Here is a 19,440-nt window from a genome sequence, read left to right as displayed (position 1 = left end):
ACTGGTTTGACTAATATACAATTTCATACATATACAACCCCACAACTAAGCCAGCATTTGCTGGATGGGGAATAGAGGTCTCCTCATTATGCATTGTGTTGGGGATATTAGCCATGGTAGCTGGACAAGAGAATGAAAAACCCCCATATGCCTATCCTGATGGGAAACAATCTGAAGAACATGTTATGGGGAAAACAGCAAGGAGCACAACAGTAAATAAAATATCTACCTTTTGTGTAACCAATATAGCTGCAAAATTAAATACTGGAAAAATAAACCAAAAACTAAATTTTTTAATGTGTTACATAAAGAAGAAAGGAGGAGAAAAGAGGTAGGGGAGGAATGGTAGCTAAACTTTTCAAAATATATCAAGTTACTGTTTCAACTTGGGGATGAATGTGTTTGAGATGAAATATATTTCACATATTTTAAGTGATTAAAAAGCAACTCTCAAAATAATCTGAAACAAATAAGCTTAATTATCTATGGTTGGTAATATAACCATACAAAGAGTTTTTTTGTAGTGGCTTTAGAATATTATTTGACTATTAGAGCTGCTGGTTCCAAACATGTTTCCTATACTACAATATACATCAGCAAGTAGATCCCCCATGCCATGCCTCTCTTGCTTCCCATCTCAGTTCCAAATTTGTCTCACATGGGTGCATCTGATTGGTGGACCATACAGCCCATCTGGAATCCCAGGAGCAAATGCAACTGGGAAACACGGTTTTTAGCTTTCTGTACCTGCACAGGACTATGCAATAGCAGGAGACTAGAAAAAGAACTGAACAACTCAATCCATAACATCTATCATCCTGTAAACTCAGACCCTTCCAGTGTCTTTTACTAGCCCCTTGACTTAGTTTGGAAGCAACACAGGAATTTTTTAAGAAAATGCATCCTAGAAATCTGTAACAAAATTATACCAAATAGCTAAAATATTTGTCTTATGTCTTTTATCAGGGTAGATGTTTAGAGTCTGTAGAGAGAAAAGACCAGGTCTAAAATATCCATTGTGCCCTAGGTAGTATAAAAACTTAATAAACAAAACCATCAATTAAGTAGAATTGGGACATCAGAAGGGGGAGCACTCATGCCCTGAAATGATAGCAGAGCCCAACTAGAAGACTCTTCTTCTTTCCTGGCAAAGATGCAGCCATAAACTATTTGTTTACTATAGCCTTCCCAAATTCATTTTCCTCTCTATAAAAGCTCTCTTCTCCCCTTGCTTTATGGGGACTTGCATGTGGCTTACCATGATTGCAGACCCTGTACTGCAATTCTCTACTGATCCCAAATAAATCCATCTTTGTTGGAGAAATAACTGGTGGTATAGTTGTTTTAAATCAACAGTAGCAGAATGGATATTTAGTCACTCAGGCAATCCTTAAGCACACACGAGGGCTCTAATTTGGAAAGCAGGATGCTTTCTGAATAATTCCAACGGGATGATAAATTTATTATTGATAACAAACTCCAAATTCAATTCATTATAAATTCCTCCAAAGGAATAAATTTTAAAATTTGTCTGGATGAGGAGGGTGACCAAGAAAGACAGTGGAGTAGAAAGTGTGCAACCCACCTCCCCCCACTAGCACATCAAAAATACATCTACATATGAAGATATTCTCACTGAAAACTCTTCCAGTGGAGGCTGAAGACTCTTATACAATCAAACCTGAAAGAAAGAGCCTCACAGAATCAGAAAAAAAGGGAAGAAATCAGGTCAGGATCTGTGCCCCTAGGAGAGGACATAGAAGAGGAGATAACACAGGCTCAGAGATCCTCCTTGGGGAGTGAGCAGTGTGAGCCACATATTGTGCACCCCATCCCTGGAGTCCAACAGAAGGAGGACAAGTTTCCTTGGCTAGATGAAAAACCAGTGGGGCTATAAGAAATCTAGACTCCACTCATAAAAGAGCACACACATGCTTGCTTACACTCAAAACAAGGTGGAGAAGGCAGACTGAAAGTGCCTGGTACACTGGCCAATTTCTGTGACTATCCCAGCACATGCCCCAGGGACAAGGGCTGACATGGCTGAGAACAGTATGCAATTATGAGGATCCAAGCCATTTCAGACCCATTATGGCATCTGAATGGGGCAGGGGATATATCGCCAGCATCTAAGGAAAAGTCCAGGACTCTGACTGGGGCCAAGAATGCCACAGCCTATGCCTAACCCACACAAAGCACCCACTCCATCCTCTCTTGCTTCAGCATTATTCCCATCTGGAACAAGGGGGACAGTGCTGAGAGGGGGCAAATCACACACTTAGAATAGAGCCATCACAGACCCAAACCTCAGGGCTTCTGATACAGCACCCTAGGACCTGACCCAACCCCAATAGAGCAGTGTTGGCCACTGAGCACAGGAGAAGCCCCAGCTCACATAGCTCTGGCCCAGCTCCTCCACCCCCAGCCTTGACTCCTACCAAGGTGATAGATGCCAGCACACCCTGGGGGAAAACATGACTGTGCTCATATCAGATTTAGCTCTCCTACCAAAGTCACAGGGCAAAAACAGACTATATAGGGACACTCCCACAAGGACACTCCTTCAAGACACTGAAAAGGCCACTGTTTCAACTAATTTCATAGACAGGAAAAAATAAGCACAATAAGAAGTTAGAGGAATTTATTTCAAATAAAAGAACAAGAGAAAAACCAATGAAAGGGAAAAATTAATTACCAGATAAACAGTTACTAATTAAAGCATTACTAATAAGAATGCTAACTGAATTTGGAAAAAGAACAGGCAAACACAATAAAAATTTTGGAGTTCCTGTCGTGGCACAGTGGTTAACGAACCCAACTAGGAACCATGAGGTTGCGGGTTTGATCCCTGGTGTTGCTCAGCAGGTTAAGGATCCAGCATTGCCGTGAGCTGTGGTGTAGCTCACAGACACAGCTCAGATCCCTTGTTGCTGTGGCTCTGGTGCAGGCTGGCGGCAACAGCTCCAATTAGACCTCTAGCCTGGGAAACTCCATAACTGCGGAGTAGAAAAGGCAAAAAGACAAAAAAAAAAAAGCAGTAAGAATTTAACAAGGAACTAAAAATACAAAAAAAAAAAGCCATACAAAACTGAAGAATATAATAATTGAAATTAAAAACACAGTAGAAGAAATTAATATTAGACTAGGTGATAACAAAGAAAGTGTAAGTGATCCAAAGATAAAGAGAAATCACCCAATCAGAACAGCCAAAAAAAAAAAATTGGAGAGGATTAAGATGGCGGACTAGAAGGACTGGACCTCAATACTCTCCCCTAAAAACAACAAAATTCACAACTAAAGACTGAGCAATCTCCACCCAAATGGTTCAGAAACCTTAAAAAAGATACCCTACTCCAGAAGAAATAGAGGAGGCCACATCAAGAGGTAGGAGGGGCGATTTCGAGATATAAACAACCCCATACATCCGGTGGGGGGGAACTCCACAGACTGAAAACTAACTGGTTCACAGAGACTCACTTACAGGAGTGAGAGTTCTGAGCCCCACATCAAACCCTCACGTGCGAGGATCTGGCACTGGGAGAAAGAGCCCTGGACCATCTGGCATTGAAGGCCAGTGGGGCTTGTGTGCAGGAGCTCCACAGGACTGGGGGAAACGGAGACCCCATTCTTAAAAGGCGCACACAGACTTTCACGTGCACTGAGTCCCGGGGCAAAGCAAAGCCTCCAAGGGAATCTGGGTCAAACCTGACTGCAGTTCTTGGAGGACATCCTGGGAAAACAGGGGTGAATGTGGCTTGTTGTGAGGGAAGGACATTGAAAGCAAAGCTCTTGGAAATATTCAGCAGCATGCCTTTCTCTAGAGGTGGCCATTTGGGAAAAATCTGGCCCCACCAATAAGTCAGTTCTGAGAAGCCCCAGGGCAAACAACAATCAAGGTGGGATCACAGCCCCGCACCTCAGTAAACAGGCTACCTAAAGACCCCTCAGGCACACAGCTGCCTCTAATCCCATCCAGAGACTAAGCCCCAACCACCAGAGGGATTAGAATCAGCTCTCCACCTACCAGTGGGCAGGCATCAGCTCCTCCCATCAGGAAGCCTACAGCAAGCCCGAGTACCAACTTCAGCCACAAGGGGGGCAGACACCAGAAGTAAGAGAGGGTACAACTCTATTATCTGTAAAAAGGTCACCACGCCAAAAACCTATAAAATGAAAAGACAGAGAACTATAACTCAGATAAGGGAGAAAGGAAAAACCCCATAAATTCAGCTAACCAATGAGGAGATTCTCAGCATCCAGGAAAAAGACTTTAGACTGTCGATGCTGAAGATGATGCAAGACATTGGAAATAAACTGGAATCAAAGATGGATAACTTACACGAAACACTGAGCAAAGAGATACGAGATACAAAACTTAGGAAAAGATGCAAAATACAATAACTGAAATAAAAAATTCATCAGAAGCAGCTAACAGCAGAATACAGGAGGCAGAAGAACGAATAAGTGAGGTGGAGGACAGATAAGTGGAAATTACAGATACAAAACAGAAAAGAGAAAAAAGATTGAAAACAAATGAAGAGAGTCTCAGAGAACTCTGGGACAATGTGAAACACACCAATATCCATATTATAGGGGTGCCAGAAGGAGAAGAGAGAGAAGGGGGCAGTAAAAATATTCCAAGATATAATAGCCAAAAACTTCCCTAACATGGGAAAGGAACCACTCACTCAAATCTGCAAGCACAACGAGTACCACATAAAATAAACCCAAGGAGGAATACACTGAGACACATGTTAATCAAACTGACCAAAATTAAAGACAAAGAGAAAATCTAGAAAGCAGATAGGGAAAAGAAACAAATAACATACAAGGAAACCCCAATAGGGTTATCAACAGATTTTTCAACAGAAACTCTGCAAGCCAGAGGGAGTGGCATGATATACTTCATGTGATAAAAGGAAAAAACCTCCAACCAAGATTACTCTACCCATCAAGGCTCTCATTCAGATTTGAAGGAGAAATAAAAACCCTCACAGATAAGCAAAAGTTGAGAAAATTCAGCAACACTAAACCAGCCTTATAACAAATACTAAAGGAACTTCTCTAGGTAGAAAAGAAAAGAACAACAGGAAACAAAAATACCACAAATGACAAGGCTCACCAGTAAAGGTATATATACGGTGAAGATATGAAATCATCCATGCACGATTATACCACCAAAATCAGAAAATCATGAGAAGAGGTGGGTACAAATGCAGGACACTGGAAATGAACTTGCAATTAGGAGAACAACAGCTTAAAACAATCTCATATACATATAGACTCTTATATCAAAACTTCAGAATAACTGCAAACCAAAAATCTACAACTGATACTCAAACAAGGAATCCCTGGAGAAGAAATATATCTCATAGTAAATAAGTACATAATCCACCATGAAGGGGGTCATTTGACATCATTCTTGGAATGCTGAAGTCTTCTTATATATCTGATTCTGATTTCCTCTCCATCAAAGAATTTATGATAATTATAATTAAATAATGCCACTGTACAATTAAATAATACAGTTCTACAATTGTATTAATAACCATTTCTCTCCATGGTACAATGTAAGGTCTATAATGTCTAGTTTATCACATCACCTAGAATGGTGTAATGCCTATATTGAAGAATCAATAAGATGTAACAAATTGTGAGGACATATTTATATAGTTACACTGTTTTTTAACCAATTTATGCATTTTATATTTTACTTATTTTCAGAGGGTTTATTATTTTTGTTATTCTTACCAGTTAAGTTATTCTTTTTATTATGCTATAAAAATATTTAATGGTATATAAGGCTTTCTTTTTTATAAACTTTATTTGCATAATATACACAATTTTAATATAATGCTAATTTTTAAGGAAAAAAATGAAATGTAATAGATAATACTAAATATTAAAGATGAAAGCCATACAAAATGGGATAAAGTACAGAATAAATTTCCTTTTGTCTCAGCATATTTTCCATTCCACTTCTCCAGAGGGAGTCACTTAATCTTTTTCTTAAGATCCATGATATAATAATCTGTGTGAATGTAATTGTGTTTAAATATATGTATTTTATTCTGTAAAAAAAAAATTTGGCTGTACCCACAGCATATGGAAGCTCCTGGGTTAGGGACTGAATCCAAGCCATGACTGTGACCTACACCTCAGCTGGGGCAATGCTGGATCCTTAACCCACTGTGCTGAGCTGGGGATCAAACCCATGCCTCAGCAATGACCTGAGCCACTGCAGAAACAACACCAGATCCTTAACCTACTGCTACACAGTAGCAACTCCTTAATGAGTATAGTTTAAGGGATCTATGAAACAAGATTAAACATTCCCAGAAGAAGAAAAGAGAATGGGGTTGAAAATATATTTGATAAAATTATGCCTGAAAATTTCTGAAACCTGAAGAAAAAAACACATATATAGGTACAGGAAGTACAGAGGATCTCAAGACAAATCCAAACAGGCACACACCAAGACATGTAATTAAAAGTCAACTTATATGAACCCCAGCATAAACCTACAACAGAAACACAAAAACAAGAGAGAATGGAACACAAGCACACCAGCAAAGAAAATAATCAAATCAAAAGGGAAAAAAAAACTAAAAAAGAAAAGAATTAAAAAACAACCAGGAAACAATATCAAAATGACAAGTACAAACCTCTCAATAATTACTTTAAATGTGCATGGATTAAATGCCCCAATCAAAATACTGAGGATGACTGAAGGGATTTAAGAAATAAAAAAGACAATCTAACTGTTGCTTATAAGAGAGTCACTTCAGAGCTTTTAAAGACACACATTTTTAAAGAGGAGATGGAAAAAGCTATTTCATGCAAATGGAAATAACAAGAAAGTGGGGATAATAATGCTTAAATCAGACAAAACAGGAGTTCCTATAGTGGCTCTGAACCTGTTGTCTCTGTGAGGATTTGGGTTCAATCCCTTGCTTCACTCAGTGGGTTAAGGATCCAGCACTGCCACAAGCTGTGGCATGGGTCACAGATGCGGCTCAGATCCAGTGTTGCTGTGGCTGTGGCACAGGCCTGCAGCTGCAGCTCCGATTCCATCCCTGATGTGGGAACTTCCATATGCTGCTGGTTTGACTGTAAAAAGAAAAAAAAAAAGCTAGACAAAATAGACTTTAAAACAAAGTTTATAACAAAAGACAAAGAAGGACATTATATACAATAAATAGATCAATATAAGAGGAGGATATAACACTTGTTAACATATATGAAACTAATATAGGAGCACCTAAACAGAGAGCAAATATTAACAGACATAAAGGGAAAAACTGTCTATAATGCAGTAATAGAAGGGTACTTTTTGAATGGACAGATCACCCAGACAGAAAATCAACAAGAAAACAGCAGTCTTAAATGACACATTAGACCAGTTGTATTTAAAAGATATTCACAGGGTGTTCCTGCTGTGGCACAACAGGAATGATGGTGTCACTGCAATACCAAGGACACAGGTTCAATCCCCAGCCAGCCACAGTGGGTTAAAGGATCCGGCATTGCCACAGCTGCAGCATAGTTCACAACTACAACTTGGATGTAATCCCCAGAAACTCCATATGATGTGGATCAGCCAAAAAAGAAAAATAAACAAATAAATAAATATGAATAAATAAATTAAAAATATCCACAGGATATTCCTCCCAAATCAGAGAATACACATTCTCCTTAAGTGCACAATGAACATTCTCCAGGATACAAGTCTACAAATAACAAATGCTGGAGAGGGTGTAGAGAAAAGGGAACCTCCTACACTATTGGTAGGAATGCAAACTGGTACAACCATTATGGAAAACAGTATGGATTTTCCTTAGAAAACTAAATATAGAACTACCATATGATCAAGCAATCCCAACTCCTGCACATATATCCAGACAAAACTATAATTCAAAAATATACGTGCACCCCTGTGTTCATTGCAGCACTATTCACAATAGCCCAGACATGGAAACAACCTAAACGCCCATCAACAGACGAATGGATTAAAAAGATGGAGTACATATACACAATGATACCAGTCAGACATAAAAAGAATGAAATAATGCTATTTGCAGAAATGTGCATCAAACTAGAGGATTCTCATACTAAGTAAAGTGGGTCAGAAAGAGAAAGACATACACCATATGATATCACTTATATGTGGAATCTAAAATATGGCACAAAAGAACCTATCTACAAAACAGGAACAGACTGACAGACATTGCCAAGGGAGAGAGGGAGAAGGTGGGATGAATGCAGATTTTGGGGTTGGTAGATTCAAACAGTTACATTTAGAATGGATGAGCAATGAACAGAGAAACAGCTAAGTGAAAGGAGATTCTCAGCCTCCAGGAAAAAGACTTTAGACTGTCGATGCTGAAGATGATGCAAGACATTGGAAATAAACTGGAGGCAAAGATGGATAACTTACAGGAAACACTGACCAAAGAGACACAAGATATAACACTTAAACAAGAAGAAATGCAAAATAAAATAACTGAAATAAAAAATTCATCAGAAGCAGCTAACAGCAGAATACAGGAGGCAGAAGAACAAATAAGTGAGGTGGAGGACAGATTAGTGGAAATTATTGGATGCGGAACAGGAAAGAGAGAAAAGATTGAAAACAAATGAAGAGAGTCTCAGAGAATTCTGGGACAACGTGAAACGCACCAACATCCATACTATACGGGTGCCAGAAGGAGAAGAGAGAGAGAAGGAGACAGAAAAAATATTCCAAGATATAATAGCCAAAAACTTCCCTAACAAAATGGGGAAGGAACCACTCACTCAAATCCAGGAAGCACAACAAGTACCATATAAAATAAACCCAAGGAAGAAGACACAAAGATACATATTAATTAAACTAACCAAAATTAAAGACATGAGAAAATCTGGAAAGCAGCTAGGGAAAAGAAACATAACATACAAGGAACCCCGATAAGGCTATCAGCAGATTTTTCAACAGAAACTCTGCAGGCCAGAAGGGAGTGGCATGATATACTTAACGTGGTGAAAGGAAAAAACCTCCAACCAAGATTCCTCTACCCATCAAGACTCTCCTTCAGATTTCAAGGAGAAATCAAAAGCTTCACAGATAAGCAAAAGCTAAGAGAATTCAGCAACACTAAACCAGCTTTACAACAAATACTAAAGGAACTTCTCTAGGCAGAAAAGAACAAGAGAAGAAGGAAAGGAAAAAGAGCAGCAAGAACAAATCCAAAATAATTAATAAAATGGCAATAAGAACATACATATCAATAATTACCTTAAATGTGAATGGACTAAATTCCCACCCAGAAGACACAGACTGGCTGAATGGATACAAAAATAAGACCCATATATATGCTGTCTTCAAGAGGCCCACTTCACTTCTAGGGACACATACAAATTGAAAGTGAGAGGATGGAAGAAAATAGTCCATGCAAACGGGGATCAAAAGAAAGCTGGAGGAGCAATACTCATATCAGACAAAATAGACTTTAAAATGAAGACTATTTTAAGAGACAAGGAATGTCACTACCTAATGATCAAAGCATCAATCCAAGAAGAAGATAGAACAATTTTAAATATCTACATACCCAACACAGGTTCACCACAATATGTAAGGTGACTGTTAACAACCTTAAAAGGAGAAATTGACATTAAACCAGTCATAGTGGGGGACTTTAACACCTCACTTACAGCAATGGACAGACCAACCAGACAGAAAATCCATAAGGAAACACAGGCCCTGAATGAAGCATTAAACCAGATGGACTTCATGGATATTTATAGGACGTTTCATCCAAAAGCAACGGAATACACATTCTTCTCAAGTGCACATGGAACATTCTCTAAGATGGATCATATCCTGGGCTACAAACCCAACCTCAGTAACTTGAAGAAAATTGAACTCATATCAAGCATCTTTTCCGACCACAACACTATATGACTGGAAATCAACAACAAGAAAAAACTGCAAAAAACACAAACACGTGGAGACTCAACAACATGCTACTAAACAACCAATGGATCACTGAAGAAATCAAAGAGGAAATTAAAAAATACCTCGAAGCAAATGACAATTTTAAATATCTACATACCCAACACAGGTTCACCACAATATGTAAGGTGACTGTTAACAACCTTAAAAGGAGAAATTGACATTAAACCAGTCATAGTGGGGGACTTTAACACCTCACTTACAGCAATGGACAGACCAACCAGACAGAAAATCCATAAGGAAACACAGGCCCTGAATGAAGCATTAAACCAGATGGACTTCATGGATAACAAAGATATGACACTCCAAAACCTATGGGATGCAGCAAAAGCCGTTCTAAGAGGAAAGCTGAGAGCAATACAAGCCCACCCCAGGAAACAAGAGAAAGCTCAAATAAACAAGCTAACTTTACATCTAAAGCAGCTCGAGAGAGAAACAGACAGACCTAACTAAAGTTAGTAGAAGGAAAGAAGTCATTAAAATCAGAGCAGAAATCAATGAAATAGAAGCAAAGAAAACCATAGAAAAGATCAATGAAACAAAAGGCTGGTTCTTTGAAAAGATCAACAAAATGGATAAACCCCTAGCCAGACTTACCAGGAGAAAAAGAGGGAGGACTCAAATCAATCACATTAGAAGTGAAAAAGGAGAAGTAGCAACGGACATCACAGAAATACAAAGGATCATAAGAGACTACTATATGCAACCATACGCCAATAAAATGGAAAACCTAGAAGAAATGGACAAATTCTTAGAAAAGTACAATCTTCCAAGACTAAACCAAGATGAAATAGAAAAGACGAACGGACCCATCACAAGAACTGAAATTGAAACTGTGATTAAAAGCCTTCCAAAAACAAAAGCCCAGGACCAGATGGCCTCACGGGCAAATTCTATCAAACATCTAGAGAAGAGCTAACACCTCTCCTTCTGAAACTGTTCCCAAAGATCGCAGAGGAAGGGACACTCCCAAACTCATTCTATCAGGCCACCATCACCCTGGTACCAAAACCAGACAAAGACCCCACAAAAAAAAAAAGAAAACTACAGGCCAATTTCACTGATGAACATCGATGCAAAAATCCTCAACAAAATACTAGCAAACACATCCAACAATACATGAAAAGGACTGTACGTCATGATCAAGTGGGATTTCTCCCAGGGATGCAAGGGTTCTTCAATATCCGCAAATCCATCAGTGTGATACACCACATTAACAAACTGAAGAATAAAAACCATATGATCCTCTCAATAGATGCGGGAAAGGCCTTTGACAAAATCCAGCACCCATTTTCTGATAAAAACCCTTCAGAAAGTGGGCACAGAGGGAACCTACCTCAACATGATAAAGGCCATATATGACAAACCCACAGCGAACATCATTCTCAAGGGTGAAAAGCTGAAAGAATTCCCGCTGAGATCAGGAACAAGACAAGGATGTTTGCTCTCACCGCTACTCTTCAACATAGTTCTGGAAGTCCTAGCCACAGCAATCAGAGAAGTAAAAGAAATAAAAGGAATCCAACTTGGAAAGGAAGAAGCAAAACGATCCCTATTTGCAGATGGCATGATCCTATACCTAGAGAATCCTAAAGACTCTACCAGAAAACTGTTAGAGCTCATCCACGAATTTGGCAAAGTCGCAGGATACAAAATCAACACACAGAAATCGACAGCGTTTCTACATACTAACAATGAAAAAGCAGAAAAGGAAATTAGGGAAGCAATCCCACTTACCATCGCATCCAAAAGAATAAACACATAGGAGTAAACCTACCTAAAGAGGCAAAAGACCTGTACTCTGAAAACTACAAGCCACTGATGAAAGAAATCAAAGACGACACAAACAGATGGAAATGCTCGTGGACTGGAAGAGTTAATATTATCAGAATGACTGTATGACCCAAGGCAATCTACAGATTCAATGCAATCCCTATCAACTTACCAAGGACGTTTTTCACAGAACTCCAACAAAAGATTTTAAAGGTTGTTTGGAAGCACAAAAGACCCAGAATAGCCAAAGACATCCTGAAAAAGAAAAACAGAGCTGGAGGAATCAGGCTTCCTGGCTTCAGACTACACTACAAAGCAACAGTCGTCAAAACCACATGGTACTGGCACAAAGACAGAATATAGATCAGTGGAACAGGATACAAAGCCCAGAATTCAACCCACACACCTACAGCCAACTCATCTATGACAACGGAGGCAAGAATATACAATGGAGAAAGGACAGCCTGTTCAATCAGGGGTGCTGGGAAAACTGGACAGCCACATGGAAAAGAATGAAATTAGAACACTCCCTAACACCATACACAAAAATCAACCCCAAATGGATTAAAGACCTCGATATAAGACCAGACACTATCAAACTCCTAGAGGAAAACACAGGCCAAACACTCTCTGACATGAACGACAGCAACATCTTCTCAGATCCACCTATCAGAGGATTGACAACAAAAAGAAAAATAAACAAATGGGACCTACTCAAACTTCAGAGATTCTGCACAGCAAAGGAAACCCTAAACAACACAAAGAGACAACCCACAGAATGGGAGAACATCTTTGCAAGTGAATCGACTGACAAGGGATTCAGCTCCAAAATTTATAAACACCTTCTGCAGCTGCATACCAAAAAAACAAACAACCCCATCCAAAAATGGGCACAAGGTCTAAACAGACAAGTCTCCAAGGAAGACATACAGATGGCCAAGAAACACATGAAAAGATGTTCAACGTCACTCATTATCAGAGAGATGCAAATCAAAACCACTCTGAGGTACCACCTTACACCAGCCAGAATGGCCATCATCCAAAAGTCTGCAAACCGTAAGTGCTGGAGACGGTGTGCAGAAGAAGGAACCCTAGTACACTGTTGGTGGGATTGTAAATTGGTGCAACCACTGTGGGAAGCAGTATGGAGATTCCTCAGAAAACTAAACATAGAACTACCATTTGATCCAGCAATCCCACTCCTGGGCATCTATCCAGAGAAAACCACGACTCGCAAAGACACATGTACTCCGATGTCCATTGCAGCACTCTTTTCAATAGCCAAGACATGGAAACAACCTAAATGTCCATCGACAGAGGAGTGGATCCAGAAGATGTGGTGCATATACACAATGGAATAATATTCAGCCATTAAACAGAACGAAATACCAGCATTTTTTGCAACATGGATGGACCTAGAAACTATCATGCTGAGTGAAGTCAGCCATGCAATGAGACACCAACATCCAGTGCTTTCACTGACATGTGGAATCTGAAAAAAGGACAGACGGAACTTCTTTGCAGAAAATACTGATTATGACTCATAGACTTTGACAAACTTATGGTTTCCAAAGGAGACAGTTCAGGCAGTAGGGGGTGCACTGGGGCTGTGGGATGGAAATCCTTTAAAATTGGATTGTGGTGATCATTGTACAAGTGTAAATGTAATTAATTCATTGAGTAGTTTTTAAAAAGTACTTTTTAAGGCAAAAAAATAAATAAAAATAAAAACCTGTAGCTTAGTGCTTAACCTCAGTTCCCCTAATCTAAGTATCTACACTCCACAAATACCAATAATTTTGTTCTTAATTCTATCAGAGAAGAATCACATTTGATTTTGTGGTAATAATTTTAGTTCTAAATTTAAGATTTTTTAAGATATTCCCTAAATATCGTTCATGTGTGCTTCATCCTAAGGACAATGGATTGGCAAAACCAATAGCCACCTCCACCTCTAGGTCTCTTGTTCAGAAAACAATTCAACTGTAGCCTCACCATGCTCACCAAGCTGCCTCCCCCAACACGGATCAAGTGCTGCAATTTGCCCAGGCTGCTCTTGGAAGGACAGAAACCCAATCACCTGAACACCCAGCTCCAGGTTGTAGAATCTTCTCTACTTCTAATAAAACCTGAGGACCCAAAGCAATGTTTTCTGTTGACTTTCTTGGTATCTCATAGCCTGTATTTATCAACTTAGATTGGAGATTCCACACAGACATTGTCCCCTGCTTCTTTCTGCTAAACCTCCTTCCCTCTTGCTATTAGAACTTTCAGCCATGTCCTTTTCTTGCAAGCCTCCTATCTTCAGAAATTGATTGAGACAGTCTCTCTGCCTTCTCAGCACAGGGGGAAATGTGGACTTCCCTCTCACCTCTTACAACAAATATCTCATTGCCCTTAAAAGTTGGCCTATCTGAAATTGTTGCAACCAGAGACAGCAGACTTCTTAAGATTAGATACACTATACATAAAAATGCCAAAGATGCATCATGCATCATCTACTCAGCATACAGAACCTCTAGGTGTCTAAAGGCAGTGGGCAATCAGTGGTTAAGACACTATCAGCCAGCAGGTATCTGGCTTTGAGTGACTCGTCACACTGCTGAGGGACACAGAATGGTGTCATAGAGCAGGCCTGAGCTCTGGAGTCAGACAGATGTCAGCTTGGAATGCAAATTAGCCTCTGCCTCAATATTTTAATTTGGACACTAACTATGGCCTTCTGAGCCTCTGGATCCTCCGTTGTGCTAGGAGCTCAGTAACCTGAGCTGTGAAGCCCCATATGCAAGCCCTGAGTACAAGCTCAAATGTGGGAGCCCTGATGAAGTTCTCTGTGAACTCCAAAAGAGTTACTTTGGCAGCCAAAGTTGATTTTTCTGGAACATTATATCCGTTCTCAGAGCAAGAAGTTTATTCATCTTCTCATCTTGTTCCAGAAGTCTTCATTTGTCTTTTCGGATTTCTGGCATGGCTCTCCAGCCCTGGAAACCTTTGGCCCTGGACCCCTTCCGAGTTCAGGCCTCTTGCATTCAGCAGATCACAAGGCAACAGCGTCCCGGTCACTTATCTCGATAAGGCACCGTGGGAGGGAAAGCTCTGGCGAGGATGATTGCATGTGTCACACTGATGCAGAATGAGGGAGGACAGATAGAAGGTTCTGAAGTTCTCCACTCATCTGAAAATGATGAATGATTTCCTGCCAAGGCCAAGCAAGTTGCTAATTAATGATCCAGTAATGGCACCCACTATACACTGTCTGCCTCATTTGTCTTCCCTGTGTGGACAGATTAAGGGCTGTAAATACAGTCTGGGGCTCTTGCTCAATCCATGGATTTCTCATTCTTTGTTGTTTTAAGGTTGGTGTCTTGGAGTAGGTGCCAGACGAGGAAGAAGGTAACATTTGTGAGAGTCAGTCATGGATGAGGAATGTACAAGGTCCTTAACATTTATTATTCCATTAAATCCTCAGAGAAATCTTGGGAGAGAGATGAGGTGGGAAGGATTCTTCCCATTTGTAGATGTTCAGAGAGGGTAAATAATGTATTCAAGGCCACACAGCTAGGAAATGGTTCATCTGAGATTTCAACACCATCAATTTGAATCCCAAACTGTTATTTGTCACCAATGGACCACATTCTCCCAGTCAAAGCCAGTATCTGCAGAACCTAAAACTACATTGTTTAGCGATATAGATATATATATATGAGACAAGTATGGGTATATAATATGCACAAAATTCAGTATCTCAAAGAGGGAAGGGATGAGATCTGAGAAGAACACAAAGACAGCCTTTCAAGATACATGGTAAATTCATGGATGATCAATTTTTTTCTTTTTATAGCTGCACCTGTGACATGTGGAAGTTCCTGGGCCAGGGGTTGAATTGGAGCTGCGGCTGAGGCCTACACCACAGCCACTGCAACACAAAATTCGAACCACATTTGCAACCTACACTGCAGCCTGGGGCAACACCAGATTCCCTAACCCACCGAGGGAGGCCAAGGATTGAAACCACATCCTCATGGAGGTAACATCAGGCTCTTAACTGGCTAAGCCAGAAGAGGAACTCTGGGATTTTCATTTTTATATTGAGCTTCATTACTGGCCTATGTTTCATAAAACACATATCAAATAGCATATAAAAAAATCTAATGTCTTTTTCAAAATTTAAACAGATGCTCTAGGGAGTTCCCATTGTGGCTCAGTGGTTAACAAATCCGACTAGAAACCATGAGGTTGTGGGTCTGATCCCTGACCTCGCTCAGTGGGTTGAGGATCTGTCATTGCCGTGAACTGTGGTGTAGGTCACAGACTCAGCTTGGATCCTGCGTTGCTGTGGCTCTGCTGTAGGCCAGCAGCCACAGCTCCGATTAGACCCCTAGCCTGGGAACCTCCTCCATATGCCATGGGTGTGGCCCTAGAAAAGACAAAAAGACAAAAAACATTTTTGAAAATTAAACAGATGCTCTAATACGGCAAGAATTTTCACCAAAAATAAGATAAAGATAAATATGAGTCAGAATTAATGAAAGGTGCTATTAGAAATTAGAAATAAAAATCAATACAGGAATACCTCGGAGACTTTGTGGGTTCTCTTCAAGACCACACAATAAAGTAAGTATCACAATAAAATAAGTCACATAAACCTTTTGGTTTCTTGGTGAATATAAAAATTATGTTTACCCTGTACTGTAATCTTTTAAGTGTACAATAGCATGCCTAAAAAGGCACATATCCTAATTTTAAAATACCTTATTGCTAAAATTCTGACCATCTCATCCTTCAGCAAGCCGTAACCTTTTTGTTGGTGGCGGGTCTTGCCTAGGTGTTGACAGATGCTGACTAACCAGGGTGACTGTTGCTGAAGTTTGGGGTGGCCATGGCAACTAATTAAAATAAAGCAACAGTGAAGTCTGCACACGAATTGATTCTTCCTTTCATGAACAATTTTTTTTTCTGTAGCATGTAATGCTGTCTGGTAGAATTTACCCACCTTAGAAATTCTTTCAAAACTGGAGTCAATTCTTTCAATCCCTGCTGCTTTCTCAACAAAGTTTCTCTCATATTCTAAATCTTTTGTTGTCATTTTAACACTCTTCATAGCATCTTAACCAGGAGCAGATTCCATCTCAAAAAGGCACTTTCTTTGCTCATCCATAAGAAGCAACTCTTCATCTGCTACTGTTGTATCATGAGATTGCACTATTTCAATCACATCTTCAAGTTCCATTTCTAATACTAGTTTTCTTGTTATTTCTACCACATCTGCAGTAACTTCCTCTCCTGAAGTCTTGAACCCCTCAAAGCCATCCATGAGGGTTGGAATCAACGTCTTCCAAGCTCCTGTTCTTGGGAACATTTTGATTTCTTCCAACGAATCATGAATATTCTTAATGGCATGTAAAATGGTGGATCCTTTACAGAAGGTTTTCAATTTACTTTTCCCAGATCCATCAGAGGAATCACTATCTATGGCAGTTATAAGCCTTGTAAAATAATTAAGACTTGAAAGTCAAAATTATTCCTTGATCCATGGGCTGCAGAACAGATGCTTTATTAGCAGGCATGAAAACAGCATTGAGTTCATTGTACATCTCCATCAGAGCTCTTGGGTGACAAGGCGCATTGTCAATGAGCAGTAATATTTTGAAATGAACTTTTTTTTTCTGAGCAGCAGGTCTCAAAATTCAATTGTTTCTGAGCTTAAAATAGTTAGTAAACCATGTTATCAACAGATATGTTGTCATCCAGGCTTTGATGTTCCATTTATAGAGCACAGGAAGAAAGTAGATTTAGCATAATTCTTAAAGGTCCTAGGATTTTTGGAATGGTAAATGAGCACTGGCTTCAACTTAAAAGTCAACAGCTACATTAGCCCCTAATAAAAGAGTCAGCCTGTCCTTTGAAGCTCTGAAGCCAGGCATTTACTTCTTCCCCATAGCTAAGAAAGTCTTGGATGGCATCTTCTTCCAGTAGAAGGCTATTTTGTCTACATGGAGAGTTTGTTGTTTAGTGTAGTCACCTTTATTAATGGTCTTAGCTAGATCTTCTGAATAACTTGTTGCAGCTTCTACATCAGCACTTGCTGCTTCACCTTGTGCTTTGCTGTTATGGAGATGGCTTCCTTCTTTAAACCTTATAAACCAACCTCTGCTAGCTTCAGACTTTTCCTCCGAAACTTCCTCACCTCTCTCAGCCCTCAGAGAATTAAAGAGAAGTAGGGCCCAGGGAGATGAAAAAGAAAGTGACTGAGACACCATGGCAGCTCTCAGTTACGACAAAGCTTGTGTGTGAGTGTGTGGGGCTGGAGCCATCCCCTCCCTCCTGGGTACCGGCACTGTGGCCTTCCCCTGCACAAGGCCAGCAGCAGAGGACAAAGCAGGCACTGCACACACTTCCTCCCTCCCACTGATTCCCTGGAAAAGCACATGTGTAGAAAAAGAGAGAGAGAGAAGAGTTAAGGCCTTGCTCTGAATTAGGTTTTGGCTTAAGGGAATGTAGTGGTTGGTTTGATCTTTTATCCAGAGCACTAAAACTTTCTCCGTATCAGCAATAAGGCTTTTTCACTTTATTATTCGAGTGGTCACTGAAGTAGCACTTTTAATTTCCTTTAAGAACATTTCCTACATTAACAACTTGGCTGACTGTCACAAGAGGCCTAGTCTGGGGGTCCATCTTGGCTTTCAACATGCTTTCTTCACTAAGCATTATCACTTCTAGCTTTTGATTTAAATTTAGAGACATGCAACTCTTCCTTACACTTGAACACTTAAAGGCTATTGTAAGATTGTTAATTGGCCTGATTTCAAAATTGTGATGTCTCACGAATACGGAGGCTTGAGGAGAGGGAGAGAAATGGGGGAAAAGACATCAGTAGATCCATCAGAACACACACATTTATCCATTATGTTCACCATCTTATATGTATGCAGTTCACAGCATTGCAAAATAACTGCAATGGTAATATCAAAAATCACTGATCACAGATCACTCAAGCAAATAATGAAAACATCTGAAATATTGAAAGAATTAGAAACAGCGAAATGAAGTGAGCAAATGCTATTGGAAAAATGGCACCAACAGACTTGCTTGATGGTGGCCACAAACCTTCAATTTGCAAAAAATACAATATCCTCAAAGCACAATAAAGTGACATGCACTAAAAGAAGTGTGCCTACATAAAATAAGGTTCCTATTTGCATGATATAAAATGATAAGGAGGTTAGGCTAAGGTGGATGAAAAATATTCATCATTTTAGAGACTTTATTAAGATCATCTGCCTGTGGTCTATTTTCTCTAGTCTACAGGGAGGATGCTCAGAAGACTAGTATTCCAACCCCACTCCAGGGCCTGACTCCCACCAGCCCTGTCAGTGCTTCTGCCTGCCCACCGGTGAGTTCCAAAGACAATCCACCCTTCTCTCCCAGGTGTCAGCACCCACAGGGCTTGAAGAGACCACTTGGAGTGAGGAGGAGCCTTTGTCCCTCTGCTTCTAAATTCCTCTCACAAAGGAAAGGTAAGCTTCCTCAGGATAGATCTTTTCCAAAGGTAAATGGTAACTAATGCTATTCACAGGTACATGGGACATTTCTCTGTTGCAAATATAAATTTGGCATAAGTTTCACTTAAGCGGACCTGCAGGAAAGGTGAGTCCTTGAAGGTAGGCACTTCCCAC

At 39.9% G+C, this 19,440-nt stretch overlaps 1 pseudogene; it reads right to left on the bottom strand.

The window, feature by feature from the left end:
* Nucleotides 1-16,539: 16,539 nt before the first annotated feature.
* LOC125119179 (tigger transposable element-derived protein 1-like) lies at nt 16,540-18,607 on the bottom strand (annotated as a pseudogene).
* Between the last annotated feature and the right edge of the window lie 833 nt (nt 18,608-19,440).

Source organism: Phacochoerus africanus, unplaced genomic scaffold, assembly GCF_016906955.1.
Source record: "Phacochoerus africanus isolate WHEZ1 unplaced genomic scaffold, ROS_Pafr_v1 Scaffold_176, whole genome shotgun sequence".
In the NCBI taxonomy this organism is placed as follows: domain Eukaryota; kingdom Metazoa; phylum Chordata; class Mammalia; order Artiodactyla; family Suidae; genus Phacochoerus; species Phacochoerus africanus.
Note: the sequence above shows the minus strand (reverse complement) of the source record. Positions and strands in the feature narration are given on the sequence as shown.